At 36.0% G+C, this 20,265-nt stretch overlaps 1 non-coding gene across 1 annotated transcript; it reads right to left on the bottom strand.

Annotated features, from left to right (window-relative positions):
• Positions 1-18,222: 18,222 nt before the first annotated feature.
• On the bottom strand, positions 18,223-18,330 carry LOC131150029 (small nucleolar RNA R71). The gene has a single exon (XR_009135415.1). It is a non-coding gene; the product is annotated as a small nucleolar RNA R71 (small nucleolar RNA).
• Positions 18,331-20,265: the final 1,935 nt, after the last annotated feature.

The raw sequence follows: 20,265 nt of genomic DNA on the forward strand, positions 1-20,265 counted from the left end.
GCAGCAGCAAAGCCAAAACTGCTATTCATGCTTCCTAGAAATATCCATATGCAAAAATATAGCCTTGACCTCGTGTCTGCATTTTGGGGAGTTCTTATGTCTTCACTTCTCAGCATGTTGAACTTTTGATACTCATGTTAATGTCTGTCAGGTCTAGATTAAGGTTTCTGTCCCGTTTGGGTATTAATTTGGGCGTGGGAGCTTGTATATTGTATAAACCATTTCTCAGCCTGGCCTTTGTTTTTTTCAACATAATAATGTTCTATGATGCACTATTTACTCAGAAATTTTCAGCAATAATTGTGGTTGAACCACTGAATGATATGTGGCAATGGCCAAGCGAACTTCATGACCTTTCGGTTCTATAGATTTGTCTCAACAGCATTATGGAATTAAGAGAAAAAGGGCAACTTTGTGTTGGCTCAGTTATGTTTAATGTGTGGATTATCTGTCTATGCGATGCTTCTTGTAAACCTTTTGTGGAGAGAGAAAAGTAGTTTTGTTGTGAGGTTTTGCAAGTAAATGTTCCTTTTACGTGAAAAAAGGGAGTGCTGGATAGGGTGGGAGAGGGAGATTTTCTATGGGTAAAAGTAGTTTGGTTATGGGGTTTTTCCTGTAAATGTTCCTTTTAACAGCCTAAAGGGAAGGGAGTGTTGGAAAGGGAGGGAGCGGGGAGATTTTGTGTGTAAAAATAGCTTGGTTACGAGGTTTTGTTAGTAAGTGTTCCTTACATGAAGTGCATATATTAAACATCCCAAAAGGGAGTTTTGGAAAATGGATACTGTTAATTCATTCAGTATATAACCAACTAATTTCTTGGTTGCATTATGCTTTTGCCTTGGCCAGAGTATTATTTGCTCTGTTCGTACTAAATGTTTTCAATCCACAAAGGAAGATCACATTATTATATTGGACATCTACGTAGAAGTTGGTCACATCTGGTTTCAGGTGTGTCACATCCGGTTTCAGGTGTTTATTTCTCTTTGTTGGTGGGGGCAGCAACATTTGATCAAGCAAATTGTCAAGCTCAACTGTTATCATCTAAAATTTTCTTGCGCTATCCATTTGTTAATTATCTCTAGTTTCCGTTTGATGTGTCTTTTATTTATTCATTTATTTGAATACTTAGATATTGTTTTGAGCTGCAACGAATGATGAGCCGTATTGCTCCCATGGCGTTTCACCTGGTCGTTTTTGCCTCAGGTAGTCAGAACTTGAGAAGATTAAATGCCAAATTGATTGATGGAATAATAAGCTCTAGGGATAATAACTTTTGAATCAGGAGAATGCTGTTAGCTTCTGCAAACTGAGCTTCAGTGAATATTTTAGTAGTTTCAATTTTTGTAAATAATTATTTCTTGTAGGCGGGAGGATTCTGTTTTCGCTAATTATGGCTTAAAATAAATTGCATAAAAAGGGGAGAGGGGAGGGAAAGTTTGTAAAGGAAGAGGGAGGCCAACATCCCCTCCCATCAGTATCACCCTTGATGTGGGTGGTGGGAATGGTCACTTGGATCCTATGCCTACTCTGGGAGGAGAGGGGAATCCGTGGTGGGCTACGGCATTAGAGGAGCAATCCATCCCCTCATCCAAAGATATAGGAGAGGGGCCCTGGCGGTCTGCCAACACTACACTACTACGCTCTACTCTCCTGACCTCACAAGCAAAGGGCTTGTAACAGACCTTTTTAATGGGCTCAGTTGGTTTTACTTAGTTATTAGTTAGCTTGAATTTTTCAGTTTAGTTGTTTTTCTGTTATTTCTGTTTCTTCCTCTCTGTTTCTTTCTTGAACCATTAAAGAAAATACTTTGTTGATCTCTGGTAGAGGTTCCATCATCAAAATCTAGCCTCTAACATGAGAAAAACATTCATTCAATCCCATCAAGAATTGAATAACATGTTGTCTATCTTGATATTTTAAGAATTGCCGAATGGCATCACATATGCAGGTTCTTAAAATACCACAAGAACAAGTGGGAATTTAATTGTAATCAGCCAATTCATCCCACAAAGACTTGAATTTCATATAGTAATCTCTTATTGACATATTTTCTTGAACCAACATTGATTGATCTTTTTGAAGTTAAAAAATTCTAGGCCCATTTTCCTATGTGAACCTATTCTTGAGATCTTGCCACATCTTTCGCAGTTTGTGAACAAATGATACTAACCCCAATTTTTTCTTGACACAAAACTTATAATCCAAGAACATACCACATTGTTGCGTCTTTCCCTAATGCATTCGAAGGATCTGTTGAGGCTGGTTGAACAATTGATGCATCTACAATGCCAATTTTGTTTTTCACCTTCAAGGTCATCATCATGGACTTGCTCCATGTGTGATAATTGACACTAGTGAATACATTAGACACCAACATTGCACCTGGTGAATCACCATTCTGTAAATGGTATGGACTACTCTCTACACTTGTGTTAGACATAGAAACAGATGCAGAGGCAGGCAGATTGGACATTGCAGCAGACCCTCTTAAGATATTTGCTCTAATACCATGAAACAGAGTAATGAGAGAGTAACGAGAGGAAGGAGAAGACTAAAGACAAAGCCCAAGAATTTTCTCATTTAATCTATCTTGTACAATTTGAGATCTCTCTCTCTCTCTCTCTCTCTCATATATATATAACCAGAGAATAGAAGAAAGAAAGAAATAGAAAGGAAGAAATAGAAAAGCTACTAAACTAAAAAATTGAAACTAACTAAAAACTAAGTAAAACCAATTATTATTTGTAATACTCTTCGTTAGCAGCCGTAAGTTTATAACACAAGCTGATGGTTTAGTTTTTGGTTCTGGTCAAAACGGAACCTAGTTGGATCGATTCCACACCTAAGTATAAATATTAGGGAATCCAAATAAGGTGAAGTGATGTGATATTTAAGTTAGGATAATAAGGTTTATTTCGTACAATTGAATCTTAGGTTTGAGAACATTGCACCTATTTAGGTGCTCCTTCAGATATGATTCCACCCAAAGGTTCCCAAGCACACACAGCTTGAAGCTGTTCTCACATTTGTTGGTCGCAATTGCCATCAGTTCTGTTCAGAGAAAATTTGATGTATTCCTCAACTCTTTTTTCCCCTTTAGTTATCAGTTGTTGAATTTTCAAAATGTTGCGTCCAAAACTCTGGCATTTTATGGATCTGCTTTAATTTGGCGTTGTGTAGTGCCATGTTGAGTCTAAGGATTTAGGGAATACAAAATGCCTAAAAATGAAAATAATAATGTTTTGGTTAGACAAGAAGATGTAAAAGAGTGGTGGTGAAGATATTTTAATAAGTTTTTTATTTTTTTAAAATGAAAATCAAGTTGAAAGCTTAAACCTACAAGTGACAAATGAGAAAAGATTAAAAATATGAGATTTATTCGTCAAGTTAGAGACACTAAAGTTAAAACAGTTTTAAGAAAAATAAAAAGTGGAAAGCATATACAACTAGATAACATTCCAATTGAAACTTGGAAATGTCTAGGGGATATATGAAACATATGGTTAACTAATCTATCCAATATTATTATAAAAATAAAAAAAATGTTGGAGGAATGGAGGAAAAACACATTAATACCAACCTCTATACAAAACAAAGGTAATATTCGAAACTATAATAACTATCGTGGAATTAAGTTATAATCTATCCAATGAAATTGTTGAAGGAGTAATTGAAACAAAGAATAAGAAATGAAATTGTGAGAATTAATTTTGTTTTATGCTTGGTTGATTGATTACAGATGTTATATATTTTTTAAAAAGGTTAATGGAAAAGTTTATGGAAAAGAAAAGGAACTTCCAGATGGTTTTTATTGGTTTAGAGAAACATATAATAGAGTACTTATGTGGGTTTTAGAAAAGAATGGAGTTTTCAATAGATATACTGATGTCATTATGATAGAGTACTGACTAGCATTAGAATTGTAGGTGGGGAGTCCCGTGGTGTATGTTAGTTGTAGATGATATTACTTTGATTGATGAAAGCGGGAACAAGATATAATTTAAGTTAGAATTTGGAGAACAACTTTAGAGTTTAGAGATTTTTTATTAAGTACAAACAAGACTGAATATATGAAATGTAATTTCAGTCAAGCAGGAAGATAAGAATAAACTTGATAATCAAGCAATCAACCAGTACTAGTTGATTTTGATATCTTGGATTTATTATGCGAGAAAGGAGAAATTAAGGAGGATAGTACGTAGAATTAAAATATGTTGGATAAAATGGAGGAGTGCTTCAGGCATGTTGTGTGATCATTGGATACCATTGAAATTAAAAGAAAAGTTTTACAAGGTGACTAAGACCAACTACGGTATATGGATCAAAATGCTGGGCAATTAAAAAATAACATATTCAAAAAAGTAAAAGTGGTCAAAATGCAAATGTTAAGATGCATGAGCGATTAAAATTAAAGGATAAATTAAAGAATAAACCTATTTGCAGCAAGTTAGGAATAACACCGGTAAAAGATAAGATGAGAGAGGGGAAACTTAGATGGTTTAGGCATTTAAACAAAGACCAAATAATGCATTGGAGAGGAGGGGTGAGCAACTTAATGTTAATGGTGCTAGAGTAGACAAGGAAAAACTTAAAATAACTTGGAATGAGATTTTGAGGAAGAATTTAATAGCTTTTAAGTTAAGAAAATGTCCTTGATTGTGTGAATGACAGAAGATGATTCATATAACCGACCCCACTTAGTGAGACTTAAAGACTTCTTGTTGTTGTTATTTCAGTTGAATGTCAATTGTGCTAAGTTATGATAGAGTTAGACCTGACAAAGTGGGTTGAATTGGATAATCTATATAGTTTGCCGGGTGAATAAGCTATAATTTATATCTGACTCAATTAAGTAGTTAGTTTGACTAAAATAATCTAGGGTGGTAGACAAATAATACTTCATTCTTAAGAATAAAATTTTTTTTTTCTTTGCAATTTGATCAATAATTTATTTTGTAATCATAATAATTGAAATTAGGTATTGATTTTACAACTTGGTAAATTGTAAAACATTTATTAAATTGAAAAATATAACTATCCTTAAATCTATAGTTATAAATGCAAAACAACCTGAAAACTAGTTCTTAGACAAATTGAGTATTGAGTCTTCCTATTGTAAACCATGAAAGTTTTTACAATCAATTGTTGTAATATTTTGATTTATGGCGTCATAGCATCTACCATAGACTTAGCATAATAGAGTGGATTGGATAATCCGCGGCAAATAATTGAGTACCAATCGGATATGAGTTGGTTTAGGTGGATTAGATTTGGTTATAATAACTATGCCGAAATAGAAGACAATAGCCTCCGAGGATGGATGGTGAGGGATTGGAAAACGAAGAAAACCAAAAGTTGACAATTGTTGAGGTTATTTCTGGAAATGAATTAGAAATTGAATTTTTGCAATTTGTTTGGGGTGAAAAAGTCTTAGATATTAAAGAAATTTAGTTCAAACATTTTTGAGATTTTGTTCAAAAAATGGCTTTAAAAATTCAAAATAGAAAATTCCGCTGTCTAAACATTTTTCGGCCCAACAAAAATCAAATTTCAACAATAAGATAATTTGAGACTCACTCAAATGTAAACAAAATGTGTTGTTCGTAGTGTGGAGTCTAGAGGGGGTGAATAGACTCTTTTACGGATTTATACTTTTCTCTACAAAATGAAAACCTTGGCAAGACACAAGTGATTATATCACAATATATAAAATAAATCACACACAAAGCATAAGTAAAAGAGTGAAGGAAAGGAAAGCTTAACATGCGATATTAATGTGGTTTGGCCCCTTGCCTACATCCATGCCTTGAGCTAAGTTCAAGTCCAAATCCACTATACTTACTCCTTAAAGGTAGAGAAGCCTATAGGGAACAAAACCTTTCTTGCTCACAAAGAGCCTTCAAGCTAGGTTCACCAAGAACAACCCTTACAATTTGAAGAAGAAATACAAGATGTTGTTAACGTTGACAATGCTCCTTGAATGAACTAATAACAACACTAAGAAATCCTTACACTAATTTCTCAAGTATTGAATCACAAACAAGATTAGAGAGCAAGAGAGAGAGTGTGTGCACTAAAATGATGAACTAGACTGCAATGAGCTTAATAAAAATGTTCACTAGTCATAGAGCTCTCTAAAACAAGTTAGAAGCCTTATTTAAATAGTCAAAAATGTGTACTGGCCGTTTATAGCCGTTAGACACAAAAACTAACTGTTATGTTATGAAAACGACCCAACTTGTCGATGGTTTTCCAAAATCGTGGGCGGTTTTTCCAAAGCCGTGGATGGTTTTCCTCAACCGTTGACGATGTGCCTCAAGCCAACTTCCTAATCGATTCTAGAAGAAACCGTCGATGTTATATATGGAATACTGTGGATGATTTTCCCTGTTCCCTCAATGCCAAGATTTTCTTCTATTTTAGGTACATGAAAATGATTCTAACACAACAAGGACAAAATATACTAAAGTGTAGAATACTTAGACCATTGAAACATTGTCCCATAATAAACAAAATTGAGTATAGGATATGTGACATATAAATCATGGTTTTGACTTTGAAAAATTCTAAATGATGTCCTATATGATGAATGATATACTATGTGAACTAATATGCATGTGTAATTTACTCAACTCTTACTCAATAAACTTTGCGTGAAACAATACTAAAAGAGTTATAAAAATCCTACCTCAAACACTCCCGATTACATATGAATTCATAATTTATTCATTTGATGTGCTTAATATCTTCCACTTGAATGTCCATTTGATCTTTACAATTTAACCTTTGTCTTCATTAATTTTCACACTTTTCTCCACTAACACCTATCATAACTTGATATTCAAAGGTTAGTAATTTAGAAACACTAATGTGTTGTAATCATCAAAATACAACAAATAGGGAAATGTAGTCACTAAAACTAACGATCTCCCTATTTTTGATGATGACAAACCATTGTTGTTTCCACAAGATATATTTCGAAGCTCCCCCTTAATTTATGCATAGTTTTTAATGCAATAAAAATTTGCTCCCCTTTACTATATGCATATAAAGCACAATTAATCCATTCAACTAGAAAGTCCATTCCATTCAACATAAGAGTTCTAATGATAAAGTTCACACAAAAAGATATATTTCCAAATATAAATTAAGATTCCAAAAACAAATGGAGATTTCAAAACAATAACGTTCAAACTAACTACAATAAAATTCAAGCTAACTAAACATACAAATTTCTCCCCCTTTGATCATCATCAAAAAGAGGAACAAATCTTCATGTTTGAAATACTCAAGGATCTTGTTAAGCCCATTTCCCTTGTTGGTGAAGCGAGTATTTATCATACGAGAGTCCTGAGCATAATTATATTCAAGTGTAGTGATCTGAGCATCCATCCTCTCAAGACATTGCCAATAATAATCATGAGGACCACCAACACCATGGACTCCCACGTCTTCGCCTTGATCACCCACGTCTTCTTCTTCTTCTTGATCATCTTCTTTTATAGCTTCCTCAGCCTCGTCCACAGGACATGGAACCCATTGTCTTTATTTGAACCACATCAAGGATCGTTCATCTTGCAAAAAGTGCATTCTCCTCAAAGTGGACTCGAAATACTTATTGTCAGGAGTAGGAGATTCAACTGTAGTACCCACGAATGAAACATGATGATAGGTAAAGAGGCATGTAAGCAAATGGGCAAAAGGTAAACACCCATTTTTCTTGGGTAAGTTGTCTTCCATGTGGCGCATAATGATGGAGGGAAAATCAGTCCCATATCAATGGCAAACACAATACATCGCAAAGATATCGCCATGTGTCACTGTATCACGTCCACAATGTCTGGGAGAAACGTTATAGGAGATCATATGATGCAAAACCCTAAATTCAATCGTAAGATCCTTTGATTTGGGTTTAGCCATTGTTGTCACATTAGGATTTCCCGTAATTAACTTAAGTGCCTTATGAGGGTTAAACCACTCCCTATGAGTGGGCTAAATCTTCCCTGGGAGAATCTCAACATTATACCTCCCACAATGCTTAATGGCACTCAAGGTGTCGGCATTAAACCAAATCACCTTTCCTCTAACCATTGAGGTTGTCGTTTCTCAAGGTTTGGATGACAAAAGTTTGCATAAACTCCCTAACTAACTTGGGATATACCAAATCATTGTGGGACATGAAAATTCCCACCCAATAGCCCTAAATTTTTCAATGAAAATTGGAAAATTATTCTCAAGGAATTTCATGGGAACAATCATGCTACTCACAATGTTTTGTTTTGAGATGTCTTTCTTGAACTGTAGGTAGGCATCCCTTGAGACAAATAACTTGGACCATTCCTCCATGGATTTCCTTGACCGTTCTTAAGTTTGGAGAGAAGGTGTAGAATCACGAACCAGTTCCTTGTCACGTCTCCTAGAGGAACTGTTAGCTTTACCGTGATCCCAAGAGGGGGGGTGAATTGGTATTTTTAAATTTTACCTTCTAAGTATTCCTCCTAGCAGCAGTATGTTCACAAGCCTAGGGTCAATCTAGTGCAAATGATGTAAATGTGCCAGAGATCAGATGAAGCAGTTTAAACAATCACACAAGTATCAGAAAGCAGTAAAGAGAAGATGACACGCGGATATGTTATCGAGGTTCGGCCAACCGCCTACGTCCCCGCCTTGGCTAACCAGCACAAGGATTATCACAATACCTTGCTCACTTAAACGGGTGGAGCGTCACCTATACAAACCAGGTCTAATTACCACAGGGCTGACCTCAACCTTAACCAGGTCAATTAGCGGGGCTGACCTCAACCTTTACACCAATCCTTACCGGGCTGGATTACCGCCCCCTCAGGCCACGCCTGGAATCTCTCAGATATACAATCAAAGGTACAATACACTTGTGCTTTCAAGTAAAGCAGATATGTACCACAAATGCGCACAAACACAAACACCACAAGTGATTTAAAATGTAAGCTCTGTGTGGTCTAAATATGTCAATCTCTCAACTATGTTTTCTATCAGTGTAACACGTACGTGAGAGTGTCAATAATAATCTGTGCACTTCAAAATATTCAGTCAAGAGTGTTCACACAGAATACCAAGCAAGCCTCAATATTATCAATCAATAGAATGCGTATGTGCTTGTATTGCAAAGTAGATAATCTTTGTTTTCGGTAAATGATATATATTTATAAAACTTGTACAAACAATACCACAAAGATTTATATATATCACACACACACGAATATCCTTTCCCAAATATATCAATATGAACACCACAAGATATTCAAATATGTTTGAAAGTATTTTTGCAATCTCCAAACAAAAATGAACTTCCTAAGATATTGCAACTAGAGTGCAATACTTGGGATGTCACAAAGAGTCTTTCTTAGGGCAGGCTTATTGGCAAAGCCTCCTAGGAAAACTTAGGTTATGCTCTCAAAAATCGATTCAAATACACAGCAATATGAAGAGCTAACCAAAAATAAAAGACTCAATACACTTACAAATGATTTGGATAGATGAAGAGTGTAAACTTGAGTAGGTTTTCAAAGTAATGTAAGTAGTAGGAGGAAAATATGAGTATTTGGCTTGAGAGAAAATTTTTCTTAATTTATTTGCTAATCCGTGCTTAATCCACCAAATGAAGGAGTATATATAGACATACCAAGAATTTTGACCGTTGGGGACTTATTAGGAATTTTCAGAAAAGATTAATGACACTTAAGAAAATTTAACCCTGTTTAAAAAATTTAATCGCGGTAAAAAAATCAGGGCAACCCGAGAGGTCCGGTCGACCAAAAGTGGTTCGGTCAACCAGGACTCAAGTAGCTCGGTCGACCGAGGGCATTTTGAACTAAGGGGTCGGTCGACCGGGTAAGGGCGATTTTTGAAATCTCCGAGTTTCGGTCGACCAAGGCCTTTTTGAATTGCACGGCTCGGTCGACCGAGTTGTTGGGAATTCTCCCGAGGCGCTTCGGTCGACCGAGTTGTTGGAGTACAAAAGTGGTCGGTCGACCGGGGGGTCAAATAGTTGACTCCCAGGTGGTTCGGTCGACCGAAGTCAAATGACCTGTAAGGGGTCGGTCGACCGGGACCAGGTCAAATAGTTGACCCGGACCGGTTTCGGTCGACCGGGCCAATTTGAACTGTTTGACTCGGTCGACCGAAAGTGCACCAAGTGTGCATTTTGGTCCCGAATTGACCCAACTCAATCAATTTTAAGTGCCTAATAAACATATGTGCATATGTGTGTGTCCTAAGGCCACTTGGGGTCCAATTTTGAAGACACCGAAAAAGTCCGGTGTCGGTCGACCTTCGGTCGCCCGAAGGCACACTCTAAGGTCTTTCTATGGTTCGGTTTGAGCTTACAAAGTAAATCATTCATGTGATGTGTGTGAGCTTATTACAAACCAGTACCCTAATTACTATTACAGACAGCCTAATTACTATTACAGACAAAATTCACTTAGAGATATTACAATTGGGAATATGAAATTGTCTTCAAGCTTTCACGTGCCCTTGAATGTATGTTAGTATAAACCTGCACATGAACTGGATATTTATTAAATACAATTGAGTTTGTCATTATCAAAACCAGGGTGTGACCTATAAGGTCAACAGGAACTCTCTTCACCTCTTTTAGATTTAGGAGCCATGGAAACAAGATTTTGGGAAGAAATTTTGAGGGTTTTAGGTGAAGAAGGACAAAGAGTCGTATGCAAGGGTTTTATGAGATGCTTTCTATTTCATCGGGTTTACAATACGTCACAGATTCTTAGATCCTAGACTGGGGATGTTCTTTTCACATGATGCCCAACAAAGCCTAGGTCACCACTTACAGATTGGTGAGTTCTGATTCTATTATGATGGGAAACGATACTGTCTGCAAAGTTGTCGGAATGAGGGATATCATAATCGAGATGTATGATGGTGTGGTAAGGACGTTATGTGGTGTAAGGTTTGTACCTGATCTATGGAAGAATGTAATATCATTAGGCACTTTGGCTTCTAACGGCTATAGTTACAAGTTTGAAGGTGGGACAATGAAAGTGTGTAAAGGCGTTTTAATGGTAATAAAGGGACAGAGGTTAGCAGGAAATCTCTATGCATTGTTAGGTAACACAGTTGTGTTAGCTTTATTGGCTACATAATCATGTTTAATGTATTTTGATGATATTAACCTAACTTGTAGTTCCAAGTTTAACATATCTTTGCAAATCAAGTTAGTACTGGTACAAGTGAAAAATACATGAAGGTACTTGTTGAGTTTTTGAGTTTGATTCCTTTTTGATAATGACAAATCACAAGTATCTTATTTGTGCATTTAGTACTTGAACATGTTTACATTTCAGTACGCACATAAGGTAAAGGTAAAATGGAAGCCATGAGGCATTTAAAGCTCATATCACCTGTCTTAGTGCATGGAAAATTGAAGAACAAAAGAGTGAAGACATTTATTATTTTCGTTGTATTGCAGTTAGTGTTAGATTTTAAATGCATGCCTTACATGATCTGATTTTAAAGCTCAATATGGACCATAAAATGACCTTAGGGGATTCAATATTTACATGAAAAACCTTTCAATTAAAATGCTAAACTCATACAAAGGTTTGAAATGTTTTTGAAGTTCAAAAATAGGCCAAAAACTCACTTTTGTAAAGGGCTAGTCAATTGGTTATTAAAGCCCAGTCAACCAAACAGAAGACTTGGCCAGAACTACATTTTGTAAAGGGCCTAGTCGACCAGAATTCCAAACCCAGCTGACCGGACTTCATGCAATGAAGATCCAGTAGACCGGATCAATGGTCCAGTCGATCGAACCGCGCTTAAAAGGGTTTTTCCTCTTGGGCCAATCGACCGGACCGTGGGTCAGTCGACCGGAACTCTCGAGTTAAGCTTATTTTGAGCTGAAAACGGTCATAAAAAATTCAAAATAAATTATTATTTTATTCCCAATGTCCATAAAACAGTCATTTTTGAAAAAAATCCTATAAATACCGTGCCCAAAGTACTTAAAACAACTTTTGTTAATATTGCATATACTCTATAATATTTGGGCATTGTTTTCACTCATCCTTTCAAAATCAAAAAGGCATTTTACTCTCTTCTACTCATTCATTTGAAAATATTTTCTTAAGAGCAAAATCTAGTTTCTCCAAGCATCATTTATTGCATTTAGATCTTTGAAGTATTTATTGCAAACTCATTCTTTTAAATCAAAGATCACCAACTCTCATCTACTCTCATTTATTTCAAAATATTTTTTTGAGAGAGAAACTCTAACTCTATTGAGCTCAAATCTTATCTTGTGAGAGTGCATATAGTTTATCATTGTACAAATAAGCTTTTTAGAAGCATTTCCTTGTACACAAATTTTTATTCTCTTTTGTATTTGCGGTTCGGGTAAAGAACTGTGCTGAGCGTGGGGCGTCGCTTGGAGAGGAGGGCTCCACCCTATTGAAGGAATGTGTAATGGAGGGCTCCACCCAATAGAGCGAGTGTGTAAAAGGTGGCTCTGCCTTGTTAAGGAGTGGTTATGAGTCCATAAAATGTATGATTTTAGATCCTCAATTACCTTTGCTTATTATTTTTTATCTTGTAGGTAACCCTTTGTTAACATAGTTTGGAGTTATTGATTACGTGCTTAAATTGCGTAAATTTATATGAATACAAATCTAAAGTTAAAATTTAAGGTTTTTGAATCTATGTTGAATTTTATCAAAATTAATTTCCACAAATCTAAACTTAAGGTAAAAAAAATATGTGCTCCCAAACACACCAATAGTAATTAATTTGTACCCAACTTTTTGTTTTTGGCCTACTAGAGGCCCACAGTAGGTTTGGATTACACAACAAGAGGTTACATATATCTTTTGGTACTCTTTCTAGGATTCAAACCCAAAATCTCTATTATGGAAGGTCCAACCTTTAACCACTAGAATGTTTTCTAGGAAAAAATAACGTTAAAACATGACTTAAGCTCTTTTTCCACGTCTTCGCCTTGATCACCCATGTCTTCTTCTTCCTTTTGATCATCTTTTTCCATAGCTTCCTCAGCCTCGTCCACCGGACATAGAACCCATTGTCTTTGTTTGAACCACATCAAGGATCTTTCATCTTGCAAAAAGTGCATTCTCCTCAAAGTGGACTCGAAATACTTATCATCAGGAGTAGGAGATTCAATTGTAGTACCCACGAATGAAACATGATGATAGGTAAAGAGGCATGTAAGCAAATGGGCAAAAGGCAAACACCTATTTTTCTTGCGTAAGTTGTCTTCCATGTGGCGCATAATGATGGAGGGCAAATCAATCCCATATCGATGGAAAACACAATACATAGCAAAGATATCCCCATGTGTCACTGTATCATGTCCACAATGTCTGGGAGAAACGTTATAGGAGATCATATGATGCAAAACCCTAAATTCAACCATAAGATCCTTTGATTTGGGTTTAGCCATCGCCGCCACATTAGGATTTCCCGTAACTAACTTAAGTGCCTTATGAGGGTTAAACCACTCCCTATGAGTGGGCTAAATCTTCCTCGGGACAATCTCAACATTATACTGCCCACAATGCATCATGGCATTCAAGGTGTCGGCATCCAACGAAATCACCTTTCCTCTAACCATTGAGGTTGTCATTTCTCAAGGTTTGAATGACAAAAATTTGCATAAACTCCCTAACTAACATGGGATATACCAAATCATTGTGGGACATGAGAAATTCGCAACCAATAGCCCTAAATTTTTCAATGAAAATTGGAAAATTATTCTCAAGGAATTTCATGGGAACAATCATGCTACTCACAATGTTTTGTTTTGAGATGTCTTTCTTGAACTGTAGGTAGGCATCCCTTGAGACAAATAACTTGGACCATTCCTCCATGGATTTCCTTGACCGTTCTTAAGTTTGGAGAGAAGGTGTAGAATCACGAACTGGTTCCTTGTCACGTCTCCAAGAGGAACTCTCTTCACCTCTTTTAGATTTAGGAGCCATGGAAACAAGATTTTGGGAAGAAATTTTGAGGGTTTTAGGTGAAGAAGGAAAAAGAGTCGTATGCAAGGATTTTGTGAGATGCTTTTTGTTTCATCGGGTTTACAATGCCTCACAGATTCTTAGATCCTAGAATGGGGATGTTCTTTTCACATGATGCCCAACAAAGCATAGTTCACCACTTACAGATTGGTGAGTTCTGATTCTATTCTGATGCGAAACGATATTGTCTGCAAAGTTATCGGAATGAGGGATATCATAATCGAGATGTATGATGGTGTGGTAAGGACGTTATGTGGTGTAAGGTTTGTACCTGATCTACGGAAGAATGTAATATCATTAGGCACCTTGGCTTCTAACGGGTATAGTTACAAGTTTGAAGGTGGGACAATGAAGGTGTGTAAAGGCGTTTTAATGGTAATAAAGGGACAAGGGTTAGCAGGGAATGTCTATGCATTGTTAGGTAACACAGTTGTGTTAGCCTTACTAACTACATAATCATATTTAATGTGTTTTGATAATATTAACCTAACTTGTAGTTCCAAGTTTAACATATCTTTGCAAATCAAGTTAGTACTAGTACAAGTGAAAAATACATGAAGGTACTTGTTGACTTTTTGAGTTCAATCCCTTTCTAATAATGACAAATTATAAGTATCTTATTTGTGCATTTAGTACTTGAACATGTTTACATGTTAGCACGCATATAAGGTAAAGGTAAAATGGAAGCCATGAGGCATTTAAAGCTCATATCACCTGGTTTAGTGCATGGAAAATTGAAGAACAAAAGAGTGAAGGCATTTATTATTTTCGTTGTATTGCACTTAGTGTCAAATTTTAAATGCATGCTTTACATGATCTGATTTTGAAGCTTAATATGGACCATATAATGACCTTAGGGAATCTATCTTTACATGAAAAACCTTTCAATTAAAATGCTAAACTCATTCAAAGGTTTGAAATGTTTTTGAAGTTCAAAACTAGGCCAAAAACTCACTTTTGTAAAGGGCTAGTCGACCGGCTGTCAAAGCCCAGTCGACCAAACAGAAGACTTGGCTAGAACTGCATTTTGTAAAGGGCCTAGTTGACCGGAATTCCAAGCCCAGTAGACCGGACTTCATGAAATGAAGATCTGGCAGACCGAATCAATGGGCTAGTCGACCGAACCACGCTAAAAAGGTTTTTCCTCTTGGGCTAGTCAGCCGGACCATGGGTCAGTCGACCAGAACTCTCAAGTTAAGCTTATTTTGAGCCAAAAAAGGTCATAAAAAATTCAAAATGAATTATTATTTTATTCCCAATATCCATAAAATAGTCTTCTTTTGAAAAAAAAAATCCTATAAATACCTTGCCCAAAGTACTTAAAACAGCTTTTGTTAATCTTGCATATACTCGATAATATTTGGGCATTGTTTTCACTCATCCTTTCAAAATCAAAAAGGCATTTTACTCTCTTCTACTCATTCATTTGAAAATCTTTTCTTGAGAGCGAAAATCAAGTTTCTTCTAGCATTATTTATTACAAAAATCTTTGTTGGGGAAAACATTTATTGCATTTAGATCTTTGAAGCATTTATTGCAAACTCATTCTTTTAAATCAAAGATCACCAACTCTCATTTTTTTCAAATATTTTTTTTGAGAGAGAAACCCTAACTCTATTGAGCTCAAATCTTATCTTGTGAGAATGCATATAGTTTATCATTGTACAAATTAGCTTTCTAGAAGCATTTCCCTGTACACAAATTTTTATTCTCTTTTGTATTTGCGGTTTGGGTATAGAACTATGCTGAGCATGGGGCATTGCTTGGAGAGGGGGGCTCCACCCTATTGAAGGAATGTGTAACGGAGGGCTCCACCCCATAGAGGGAGTGTGTAAAAGGTGGCTACGCCTTGTTAAGGAGTGGTTATGAGTCCCTAAAATGTATGATTTTAGATCCTCAATTACCTTTGCTTATTATCTTTTATCTTGTAGGTAACCCTTTGTTAATAAAGTTCGGAATTATTGATTACACGCTTAAATTGCGTAATTTGGTGTTTTAATTCATGCATTGAGGCGTATATTTTTAATTAAATACCTAATTACTCTTAATATTTTAACACTGTGTCCTATTCATAATATTTGGGTTTTATTGAGTAATTTATGGATTTTTGGTTTTTTTTATCGCAGGGAAATTATTGGAAGCTAAAACCGGCACCGCTTCGTAATTTGCATGCAATTTTCTTGTCCAACCTCCGATCGAGGCGATTCAAAATTTGTAATAAAGATGAGGGAGTGCTTTACGATTTTCATGTTTTGAGTTTCGAGAGATACAGGCTCTAGGATGGTCCAAAGTGGACTTATTGCTGGGAGACAAAAAGAAGAAGAAAAGAAGAAACAAGAAAAAAAGAAAAAGAATTTATAGATTTGAGCTGGCCATGTAGCCGAGTTTGTCCTTGTGTGCTAGGTGTAGGGCAGCCCTCCCCTTTTCCCTTTATAACTTCCTTTTCTGTTCAGCTCTAGAAGCAGCTCCCCTCTCACCCTTCTTTCTTCTCCTTACCCTCTCCAACTCCCTTCCCTTCTCTTCTCCCCCTCTCGACTCTCTCTTCCTCCAAGCTTCCTCTTTCGATGTCTAGCTCTCCCCTTTCCTTCTCCCTTCTCGCCCTCTCCAACTCTCCTTCCTCTCTCTCTCTCTCTCTCTCTCTCTCTCTCTCTCTCTCTCTCTCTCTCTCTCGGGTCTGATTCTCTCCATTCTCTCTATTCCCAGACCTTTTGTCTCTTTTCTATTCCCTTCTCTCCTCTCTTCTCTCTCCCTATCCTCATTGCTTTTCTTCCTCTAGCTGCAAACTGAGACCCCGTGTTGGCCTGCTGCTGTGCAGCTGCCGCTGCTGTTGCTGAAGAACTTGTGCTGTTGTTGCTGCTGAGAAGCTTGCCTCCTTGCTCTTGTTGAAGCTGAAGCCTACTGTGCTTTGCTCTCTGTGTTGCTATGGAGGAGGACCTGAAGCCTTGTTGCTATGCCACACCCGAGCTTAGCCACTACAGCTTGCTACCTTCATATGGCCAGCCTCAACTCTCTCTTTCTCCTTCGTTCTCTTTTTTTTTTTCTTTTCTTTCCGCTCTTTCCTTTAAGTTCCTTTGTTCTTATTTTTTCTTAAATATTTGAATAATTGTTATTGTTTTATAGAATTTTATTTAAAGTTTTAATATTGTTTAGGTATTATTATGAAAGTTTATTTATTTTCTTTTTCTCTCAATTAGTATTAGCACTAGACTTAGTTTTTGTTTGAGTTATTTTTTTGTGTTGATTAAAGTTCGGCTTGGTTTCTGAAAAAAAAAAGGAGAATAAAATATAAAAAGAAGAATAATATACCTTCTTTAGGATTTAGATTAGTTGTCTTCTTTAAAAATTTAAATTTTGTTGAGTTCAATTTAGCCTAAGTTTAGTTTTATTAAAGTCCAATTTTTTTACCGTGTTTAGTTATTGTTTATTTGTTAAAGTTCTAATTTTAGTTAAGTTCTTAAATGCGTTAGAAATTTGGCCATTGTTGAATTTATGTTTGAATGAGTTTATTTTTAATTGTGTGCTTAAATTAAGTAGGAAAGTTATTGTCGTTAGTTTTTATTCCAAAGTTTAAATTATGTTTCAATTCTTGCTCGGCTATTAAACGTAAGATTTCTGTTTCTCATTGTGATTTAATTTAGTGCGTGTTAGGATTTAGAATTTAAATTGCATGTTACTTTAATTCGTAAAAAGAAAATCTCAAAGATCCCGAAAAACTAGTGCTTTTCCCGTCATTTTAATTTTTCTCATGAAAAAAAAAGACAAAAAAGAAAAAAAAAAGAAAAAGTAAAAAAAAGGAATTAAGCTTTGAAGAAAATATGGTTGCACTTGCACCACGCATGCTTATGGATTGTTTGCAGCCTACATGCACCACTGCACCATCTTACACTGTTTTACCTAATGACGAACTTAACTTCATGATGCAGTGCGAGAGGAAGTCATTGATACCTCAGCTATATAGGACAAAATCTGAGTGTCCTTATCGGCACCTGACAGAGTTTGAGTTGACTTGTAATATTTTTTTCTCTCGTGCTAGAGCTGATGAATTTACTAGACTTCGTTTATTTCTTACCTCTTTGAAGGATAGGGAGAAGATTTGGTTTAATTTTTTGAGACCTCACTCTATCTCTAATTGGGTTGATATGGAGTGTGAATTTCTGCATAAGTTTTGTCCCTCACAGAGAACTCAAATTTTGCAGGAATAGATCATTTAGTTTATGCAGAAGGGTGATGAGACTTTTCGGGCTTACTAGGAGAGGTTCAAGGATCTGTTAAGTATTTGTCCACATCACGAGTTTGAATTATAGAGGTTAGTCAATTATTTCTATACAACTCTTACTCCTGATTGCTAACACTTTGTCTAGACCATGTGTAGTGGAGAACTCTTCAGTAAGGAACTGGATGAGGCATTATCATTCTTTGATTACTTAGCTGAAAGTGTCCAACAATGGAATACACGATACGATCAGACACCCATGGCAGTACACCTATCAGCGCAATCAGTGGTGGAGATAAATATGAGCCAACATATTATCCAGACACTCTTTTGCCTCAGTATCAGCCACAATAGATCCCTCAGAGCTATGTGCCGTCAGGATTTCAATCTAATGCAGTACCTGCTCCACTGGAGAAATCTCTTGAGGATGCTTTCTAACAGTTCATGCAGATTCAAATCACAACTAACAATCAGTACATTCAAGCCATAAATGAATTGTGGGACACCATTAACGTGATGAGCATGCAGTTGGATATTTTAGAAAAAAGGAAATTTCTGATAGAACCTCAGCCTAGTCCTAAAGAATACCAGTAGCAACAATAATAAATACATAATGTTTCTCTTGAGACAGTAGAGATCGTTATTACTTTAAGAAGTGGAAAGAAGTTTCCCAACTTGAGATACTCATTGACAGACAACCAGTTGTCCTTGCACCTGAAGTTACGACTGAAACAAAGGAAGTTAAAGAAATATTAGATGAAGGGAGTCTATAAGTGAAGAAGTCAGTTAATGAGGAGGCTGAGACTAATAAGGAGTACCAACCTATGGTACCTTATCCTCAAAGATTGGCAGCCGTGGAATCGTCACTCTCTACTAAAATAAATGTCAAGGAGTTCAATACTGAAGCAAATCTCCACAATGGTAAGATGATTGGTACACCCGATAAAGATGGTGAGCAGACTGGTGAGAATTTAACTTTCAAGGAATCAAGTAAAACTTTTAATGTTAATGCTTCTGAAGAACCAAAGGTAATTGTTCTGACACCTTTGCCTCAAAGATCAATTCTTAAAGAAGTGAAACCCCTGGAAAATATACTGAATAAAGATCACTTCTGGTTAAAACAAGGAAGGCAATCTGCACATGTTTTGTTTGGTACCTTAGAACGTATTGATTTATTTGAGGCTAACTTTTGTGCAGGTAATAAGACAAATTTGTTGTGGCGACTCAAATTTGGAGATTCGTCGGTTCAATTTATAGACTTGCACCCATCAGATGAAATTCCTCCAGAACCTTCGCCAGACAGACTATTATGTTTTACTTTCCCTCATTTTTATTTTGTTTTGCCTTATTTTATTTAATTTTCAGGTACATTTTTCTGTAGTCTCAGTTTTTCTTTTCCATTACTTCTCCACCCAGGTACGCTCTACTTCTCCCATACACATCTTCTCTATCTCCCCTATGCTTTTACATTGAGAACAATTTTTCACTTTAGTTGGGGGAGGGGGTGATAATTTGCATGTGACACTGTGCATGTCCACTTGCTAAGTTATTAAAAAAAATAAAAAAAATAAAAAAAATAAAAAAAATAAAAAAAATAAAAAAAAATAAAAAAAATAAAAAAGAAGAAAAAAAAGAAAGAAAGAGTATTGAAGAATTACACTGACTTATGCCATGATTAACACTGACATATACCCTTCATATACTTGTATATAACCTAAGAATTACACAGTTGAGTCATTTATGTGTAGTTTCTCTTTATATGACTTTGTAACTCCATGAAGATTGATTGGTAGTACACTCATGTTAATTTGACTATATAAACTCTTGTATTTACACGACATCTCATGAGGTTGAATATACATGTTCATGTGACTTGTAGCACTTATGGTTCCTTGTGAGCACTAAGAGAACGTCCGTGGCGACTATGAGACCTTATGAGGTACTGTTGAGCCATTTATCATTCTTTTGAGTTTTTGATGTCAGCTCAAAGCTTATGAAACTCAATTTTCCTTTTTT

Source organism: Malania oleifera, chromosome 2 (assembly GCF_029873635.1).
Source record: "Malania oleifera isolate guangnan ecotype guangnan chromosome 2, ASM2987363v1, whole genome shotgun sequence".
Lineage (NCBI taxonomy): Eukaryota > Viridiplantae > Streptophyta > Magnoliopsida > Santalales > Ximeniaceae > Malania > Malania oleifera.